The sequence below is a fragment of the Fragaria vesca genome, linkage group LG4 (genome assembly GCF_000184155.1).
Source record: "Fragaria vesca subsp. vesca linkage group LG4, FraVesHawaii_1.0, whole genome shotgun sequence".
In the NCBI taxonomy this organism is placed as follows: Eukaryota; Viridiplantae; Streptophyta; class Magnoliopsida; order Rosales; family Rosaceae; genus Fragaria; species Fragaria vesca.
Genome location: NC_020494.1, coordinates 3,677,871 through 3,686,979, shown reverse-complemented (window position 1 = coordinate 3,686,979; position 9,109 = coordinate 3,677,871).

Genomic DNA, 9,109 nt, shown 5'->3' with positions numbered 1-9,109 from the left:
TACTCTTATACACCCTGTTGACTGGGAGGCTTGGAAGCATATAGACAGGGAGTTTCCACATTTTGCGTCAGAGGTCCGAAATGTGAGGCTTGGGCTCTCATCTGACGGGTTTAACCCTTTTGGCAACATGAGTCTTCAATACAATATATGGCCGGTGATTTTGGTACCGTACAACCTTCCTCCATAGATGTGCATGAAGAAGGAATACAATATGTTGAGTTTGTTGATTCTGGGGCCCGGTTATCCAGGGAAGTGCCTTGATGTGTATTTGAGACCTTTGATTGAAGAGCTTAAGTTTTTGTGGGACGTTGGTCATCCCACTTTTGACAAGTACATGCACGAGATGTTCCAAATGCATGTCATGGTTGTTGGTACCATCAGTGATTTTTCTGCCCGTGGGATGTTGTCGGGCAACGTTGTTAGGGGATACAAGGCTTGTCTAGAGTGCCTTAGCGATGAGGGGAGCAACAGTCATTGCAACAAGATATGCAAATTGGGTCACCGTACTCTCCTTTCATATAATCACGAATGACGGTTCGATGCACATGCATTTGATGGGACTGTAGAAAACGGTGTACCTCCTAGAGGATGGACGGGGGAAGAAATTTTAGTAGTGCTTAATGAGTACGATTTTGGGCAGCTCAGCAATCATCCCAATATTGTGGCGGCAATACCTGAAAGACCCGACAAGTGCAAATTCTGGACACATAAGAGCATATTCTGGGAACTCCCATACTGGAGTAAGTTGTTGATCATGCACTACCTAGATGTGATGTACATAGAAAAGAATGTTTGCGACAGTGTGGTGGGCACAGTTCTGAACTTGGAGGGGAAGACGAAAGACGATCCTAAGGCACTCATTGATATAAAAAAAATGCATATAAGAAGACAGCTATGGTTGAAAGAAAGGAAGAAAAAAATGCCTCAACCTCCTTACACCGTGAAGCCTGACTAGAAGAACGTAATTTTCAGGTGGATAAGTTGTGTGAAGTATCCTTCAAGCTATGCAGGAAATATAGCCCGGTGTGTGAACTTCCGGGACAATAAGATGTACGGTTTGAAGAGTCATGACTGTCATATCCTGCTACAACGTCTCTTCCCTGTTTTCATTCAACCGTTCCTTCCCCGTCAGGTGGTGGAGCCGTTAGTAGCGTTGGCAAGATTCTTCCAGAAGTTATGCACACGGGAAGTGAAAAAATCTAACCTCCGGGAAATGCAAGAGGACATCATTTATATCATGTGTAAATTTGAGAGGATATTTCCTCCAAATTTTTTTGACATCATGCCTCACCTGATGATCCATCTTCCCGAGCAATTGTTGCTTACCGGTCCAGTACACTACACTTGGATATATCACATGGAAAGGTACGTATTTTACACCTGAATTCCTTAATATACATGTTCAGTAATCATAACACTTTGCAACTTGATTTATAGGCAACTTGGAGATTACAAAAATTATGTGGCTAATAAATCAGTGCCTGAAGAATGTATAGCTGAAGCATATATTGCGCACGAGTGCGTCACCTACATGAAGTTGTATTTAGGAGCGTTGAAGGAAACTCCGCAAACCATACCGGTAGATGTACCGAAGTTTAATCTTTCCATATTCTCCAATGATGTTGAAGTTTATGGAATTTTGCCAGACTCCTACAAGTTGCAACCACATGAGCTAGTCATTGCCCACTGGTGGGTATTGATTAACTGTCCAGAAGTTGAATACTGGAAAGACATCCATCTAAATTGTCCAGACATTCAAGGTGATCTCGATTACCACAACGGGGAGTTCGCAAACTATTTTGGCGGCTGGGTACGTAATTCAATATTTTTATACGTGTTTATGTTTGTCGCATAATTATCCATATTTACAGTTGAATGGTTGGTTGCAGATGAACCATATTCAATTTGATGGTCACTAAAATTGGTCGCACGAACTAAGACTTCTAGTGATGAAGTTGATAATGTCAAAAGTTTATTCGATGTGCAAGGTGAATGGCGTGCAATTTATATGTGAACAGAGTGACAACAGACGAAGAACACAAAATTCTAGGGTGATGGCACATGGTGGGCGGAATGGAGTTGACTATTACGGTGTTCTCCATTCAGTGGTGGAACTCGTTAATGGGCAAGGCATGACAGTGCACATCTTCAAGTGTAGATGGTTTGATACTAGGCCGCAGAGCATGAAGACCGATCAGTACGGAATATTATCGGTGAACACTGCTACAAGTTGTTACGAAGATGACCCGTTCGTTTTTGCCACATCGGTAAAACAAGTGTTTTATCGAGATGACCTTACTAAGGGTGACGCGTGGAAAGTAGTCAACTTTGTGCACCCTCGAAACATTTATCGGGCGGCTACACTTTGAGAGGCCGAAGACGAGGAAGAAGATGTTGCGTATCAAGAGCCCAACGCAATAGGTATTCCTAACTCCTCTACCGTTCGCTTTAATAATTTTAAAGCGGGTTGTTCGATGCGAATTCGTGATGAAGAGCTAAGGCTTATTGATGTTGATCCAAATCAAGAAACAAACGAACACTCTGGCGATGAGGAAAGACATAGATTACCATAAATTAATTCTGACACCGAAGAAGACTCATTGGATGATTCCGATTACGAGCCTTAGTTTTAATTCCGATTACATTAATTTGTAATAAAAAAGAATGTATTACCTTTATAGTTTACATATGTTGAATTCATATTTCTGTTATTTTATATGAATTTTGGTGATATATGAACAGGAAGTTAGTAACTTAAACCTTCTGTTTTTTTAATGTATTTTTTATACTTTCGCTGATGAAATATACCATAATTCGTCGGCTAACCGCATCTTAGCCGACGAATACCCTAATATTTCGTCGTCTAAATCCTAAACCTTAAACCTTAGGCGACGAATACCCTAATATACGACTTGTTGCATCTCATCGATTTGAAACTATTTTCAGTTGAAAGTCGGGCCAAAATACGTAATTTAGACGGTCCAATGACCTTTTCCGTGCGTTTAGGGGTTTGACTTACGGGATTGACCGTGCGGATCGAGCCCTTAACCTTGTCCGATCAAGTTGAATTTTTTCTCATACATGTATTTTATCATGATGGTCAGATTTGATGGTGGGATTTTCATTTCTCAAGTTTGATCATCACAATCACAACATGCCTACTAATGTTGTATAACTTGTTTACCAAGTGTTTAAGTAAATGTTTCGTTTCAAAAACAAATTATACGTAGAACCTTCAAACGCAAAAATAGTCATGAAATAAGATATGACCAGAATGGTGAAATACGTCTACGGTTGAAAAATCACGGTATTCCGGTAAAGTCTCGATGCCGATAGTTGCGGTCAATGCAATTTTGTATTCTTTCTCCCTATGGATAGCCCTATCTTCGTTGGTTATTTTCAGTAAAATTTTTATACGACTTGTTACGTCTCATTGGTTTGAAACTATTTTCAGTTGAAGGTCCGGCCAAAATACGTAATTTAGACGGTCCAATGACCTTTTCCGTGTGTTTAGGGGTTTGACTTAACGGATTGACAATCCGGATCGAGCCCTTAACCTTGTCTGATCAAGTTGAATTTTTTCCCATACATGTATTTATGATGATGGTCAGATCTAACGGTCGGATTTTCGTTTCTCAAGTTTGATCATCACAATCACAATGTGCCGATTGTATAAAAAGTTAGCCGACGAATTTCAAGGGTTAGCCGACGAAATTCAAGATTAAGCTGACGAATTTCATAGGTTTAGCCGACGAAATTCAAGGTTAGCCGACGAATTTCAAATTTTAGCCAACGATTTCAAATGTTAGCCGACGAAGTAAGTATTTCGTTGACTAAAGGTATCGGGACCGTAGAAAACCCAGCGCTCGATAGCCTCGACAGAGCGATGAAAAAACCCTAAAGCCCAGTCCACCTCCTCCATACTGGTCCGCCTCCGCGAGCCCTCACCGCGCTCCCGGTCGCCCTCTCCGTCTCCCGGTCTCCTTCTCCCTCTCCCGGTCTCCCTCTCCCTCTCCCGGTCGCCCTCTCCCTCTACTGCTCACCTGCTTCGCCTGCTCATCGCTCGCCAGGTGGTGTAATCCTCTGATTTTGATTTCGATATGTCATTCTAGGGTTTCGAATTTGGGAATTTAGAGTTTTTATGCGGTATTGATATTGTGGATTGGTTTATGATGAATATATATATGGTTGTTGTTTGTGTGACTTCGTTGTGGTTTGGATTATGTAAGTTTTAATCTATGGTTGCTGAAATATTGTGGATATTTTCGATGCCTATTGATTTTGTGTATGATTTACGTGTGGTGTGTCGTTATTAAGTTTCATGTAGTCTGGATCAATTAGTAAATTAGTTTAGTGATTCACATATATGATTAGAGCAAAACAGAGAGCGACATTGTTAAGCATTTGTGTTGATGTGGAATTCGGAATGGTGGATAGTAGCGTCTCTTTGGTTCATTAGAATGTCGAGGGAAGGTGCAGTTGTTTGCGAGTGATTTTGTTGATTGGTGGTGTGAATGAGATTAACTGTGTGCAAGTACATGGTTATTTAGGACATTGGTATGTCGTAAATTGATTTCTAGGTGATTAAAAATTGAGGTAATAAACCTTTGGAGTTCTGCTGATTGTTATCTTTTTTGTTATCTTTGGAATATAATAAAAAAAATCTACCCAAATCTACTCCTTAACTCCTACAGGGCACCTCCACATATCTTTTTAGTAAAAAGATATAATCATTCACTTTTCTTCCTCAGCCTTAATTCAAATTAATATTTTAAAGGATGAGCGGTAATTTTAGATCGACGAAGGGTTCGAAGGGCCAAAGGTCCGAATCGTCTGAGGGAACCTCTGGCAACCCTCAAACGTCGTTTCAGAGCCCCATGACAGCCAGACGTGCGACCCTTCTGGAGACGGCGTAGAGGTAGCCGAGCGTTTCCCATTCCTCGAGGCAACTGGAGGTGCCCCCTTTATCGAGGTAGCCGGGCGTCCCTCGTTCCTCGAGACAGCTGTGGCCTCAGACCCAGAAGAAGGTGTCTGCACCCCGTATGCCTGAGATACACCGGGTGCCCACTCCAGGTCCTACTGCTTCGGATGGTGGGTCAGATGGGGTACATATGCCGCCGCCTCATATGTTCCTTCCGCAGATGATACCGGCCTTACCTATAGTCGATGGCTCAAGGACGCCGATTTAACCACTGCCCCCGCCAGTGGCTCCATCAGCGGCGTACCGGTTCGTGCCTTTTCATATGCTTCTTATTTCCGCGAGGGTATCATCATCGACGACAAAGACGAAATTCGTCTCGTCCGCCGCATCGCCCTCAGGTAACGAAAGATGAATGATTTGTTTTCTTATAATTAATAATAAAGGGTCTCCGATTTTAATAATCAATTTGGTTTATCATGTGATAGGCACTGTCGGAGCGAAGCCGACAAAGAAGAAGAGAGGCCTCGTCACAGGGAAGGCTCTCGAGAAGACCGTCAGTACCTCAGGGAGGATCGTCATCGGTACTGACGGGGATGGCCACATAGTATCGGGCGGGAAGTCGAGGACGTATTTCGGCCGCGTGGGAGCGCTCATTAGGGATAGAGTCCCGATGTTGTGGTTAGACTGGGGCGAGGTCCCGCAGGAGGTTAAGGACATGGTCCACAACGCGATGTCGGTGAGATTACAAAATGCCTCAATAATATTATGTATTACATTGTTGATTTCTCGAAAAACTAAACTAATAAACAGTTAAATGCAGGTGTGGTTTGACGTTCCCGAGCACCTGAATAATAGCTGGGTGGACGTTGTGCATGGGGGAAGGTACGTTGGGAAGTTAATGAAAAAACAAAATTATATGTGATATTAATAATATTTCTAATATTTTTGTTGTATCTGTAGGTACAAGGAGTGGAAGAACGAGTTGCGGACCTACTGAACTATGCATGGGAACGCACGTTCTGGTACCCTTGCTGAGTTCCAGTACAGGGAGTACGAGTGGCATTGGCTTCTGACATCAGAATTCAACAACCCTCGTAAACAGGTATTTAAAAAAATTAATTAGTTAATTTGTCATTAAGTACGTCCGTTTTTAAATATTTTACTAATAGTTTATTTTTTCTTTGAAGGCCGTTTCCTGGGCGAACGCTCAGAACCGACAACGCAACACAAGGAACCATCGTGCCGGTTCTAGACCGTTCGCTGTCTTCATGGATGAGGCGGCTAGGGAACATCCAGAAGTCAACCGGTACGTTTATACGTACGAGAAGACATATCCTGACGCCCAAGAGGATATTGTAAGTCATCTTACGTTTTTAAATTTTTAATTTTACTTATATATATATATATATCAAAATGTTAATTAATCATTTTTTTCCTATCCAATTAGGCAAATGTGAGAGAGGCTAGTGACGAGGTGATGAGTGCTATAGTGAGGGAGACATAGCCGGACACGCAGGAGGAAGAGATGTCCGAAGCCATGTCCCGGATCAACACTTCAGATCCGAGGGTTAGGGCGAGGATCATGGGCACAGCCTTCCTACCGCGAGAAAACAACTTTTACTGCCGGGGTCTAGGAAAGAAGGGCGAGGGGGTCTTGAAGACCACTCCAGGATTTCAACGAAAGGCAGCCTCGACCACAGCAGGACAACTCAGCTAGAGTCGAAAGTTGAGAGACTACGGGAACAGCAAGCTGCTCAGGCTGCCTCTCATGCCGCCCAGATCGCCGACCAGAGAGCCTATACTGCCATGGTATATGCCACCCAGCAGGCCCAGCAGCAGCAGATGTTCCAGTACTTGCAGGAGTTTACAGCTGCTCAGCTTCATGGACTTCTAGCTCCGCTCATGCCTACGCCTATACCACTACCTCAGCCGCCGCAAACTCCTCAGCAGCAGCCCCCATAATCAGATATTGATTTAGACCATCAAGATTTTGTGTAGTTGATCAATTATATAGTTTTATGTGCTTGTTGTTGGTTATATGTATGGAATTGTTTTTGTGTATTTTGCAGCTTGCTTGGAATGGTAATTTAGAAATTTCGGGTATTGTTTTTTTACTGGAATGGACTTATAGCCGACAAAACATGTAAGATACTCGTCGGCTATAGTATTTTTAATTTTTTTTAATAAGGCGTAGCCGACGAATTATGGCATGTTTCGTCGGCTAAACCCTTCGAACGCCGACAATTTAGCCGACGAAACAGACTATATTTCGTCGGCTATAGTTATTTTTTTAATTTTTTATTACATACTTTAGCCAACGAATATCTTAAATGTTTCGTTGGCTAAAGTCTCAGACTATGGTCGACGAAACATTAAAGATATTCGTCGGCTAAATTCTAGAACAATAGCCGACGACGTCTACTGTCATCGGCTAAATACTGGGACAATAGCCAACGACGTTTTCTAGTTTCGTCGGCTAAAGTCATCGTCGACGACTCTTTCCTGACGAAACTATAGCCGACGAAGGCTCATCGGGTAAGATCTTAGCCGACGAATTAAGCTAACAAACCGACGAAACTTTTTAGTCGGCTAAAGTGCTTGTCCTAGTAGTGTATGGAGATGGAGACAGTTGCCATGACGATGACGGTGACACGACAAGCTCGTTCGGGTTGAGTGGTCTCTCCTCTCACCCTAATTGTATTAACGATGGCAGTATGGGAGTCTTTCCTTTTCATTCTTTGGATGAGATGGGGATCCTCCCTCCTCTCTTCCGTAGAATCTATGGTGGTGACTGCGGGTTGGTTCACCAGTTCTCATCTAATACAAGCTTCGACCTCTCTCCCTTCGCTCATGGTGGTTGTGATGGTGGTGGTGAAACAGTTGAGATCGATCAGATCTTGAATCAATTTGGCCTGCACATAGAGACTTCGGTTGTGGCTATGACGGCGACGCTCGGCTCTGATGGTGATAACGTCGGCGGAAAGGTGGTGACGGCTAGGGCAACATCATTGGCTCCTCTTGGAATTGGGCTCGAATGGGTCTAGGCTGGATCAGCTAGGGTTTCCCTCGTTTGGGCTTTGGTTAATAAAGTTGGGTTTGGGCCCCTAGTTTAAATTTAGTTTGGTCAAGGTAGACTAGTGCATTTGTAGGATATTTGATAGTTTTCCGCGGATTCTAGTTTAGTTGTAAAATCGTGCTTAATCGCTACAAGGTGGGTGTACTTGGGATTTCATAGCTCATGCTTTAACTAGTATAGGACTTACAATTTTGCAGGACGATGTTTACTGACGACCCTATAAGGGTACGTCGTCTTTGTACTGCTTGCTCTGATTTAAATGGAATGACCTTTTGATTAAAAAAAAAAAATACTACCGTCATGAAAAGTTATATTTCTAGCAGTAAAAGGGTTTGGTGATAGCCCTCCCTTACATTATATTATGCGAGGATATTAGTTATATTACTACTATAGCTCGGGGTTTAGGTTATATGTCCTCCCTTGATGCAAAGTTTTAATATTAATATAATAAATAGAACCGGGCGTAGGGCTGAGTCTTCCAGCTAGGCTGGGTTCCAAACTCTTTTCAAAAAAAGAAATAAAAAGGTAATATCTATACATATGTATTATAGTAAAGTTTGAAATTGACAATGGCTACGCCAAACCCATTCTCATTAATTTTCATTTCTCTAATTCCGAATAACAATCTTACACCTAGACATGAGAACTTTCTGGAGATGGTCAACGTTAAAACTTGAGAGAGAGAGAGAGAGAGAGAGAGCATATGTAACGCCCCGTATCCGATTTTACCTATTTACTGAGTATTCTACGAGTTACTGAGGAATTTAACCGTGCTCGGTAACTTAGTAAGTTAACGTTCAAATTAAATTTATTTTCGAGTTTTTCTTGAAATGTCAAATTTCTCTATTAAAGTCTCGATGTCGTAGTTCGTTTTGACACGAGTTCACCGGTGTCTTCGAATTATTTTTTTCGGAGCTTCGATCTATTTTCTACAATTTATCGAAGTGTTGGTAAATAGAAATTTATTTTCTGAAATTAGAAAGTAGTTCATTAAATTTAGGTCGTCGGATAAGTAGGGTTTCAATCTCAGCCGTTGGTTTGACTTTAAATAGGAAAGAGGGCTGTTGACCGAGTCAAAGAGCCCATTTCGAGCGTTGACCTCTCTCTCTCTC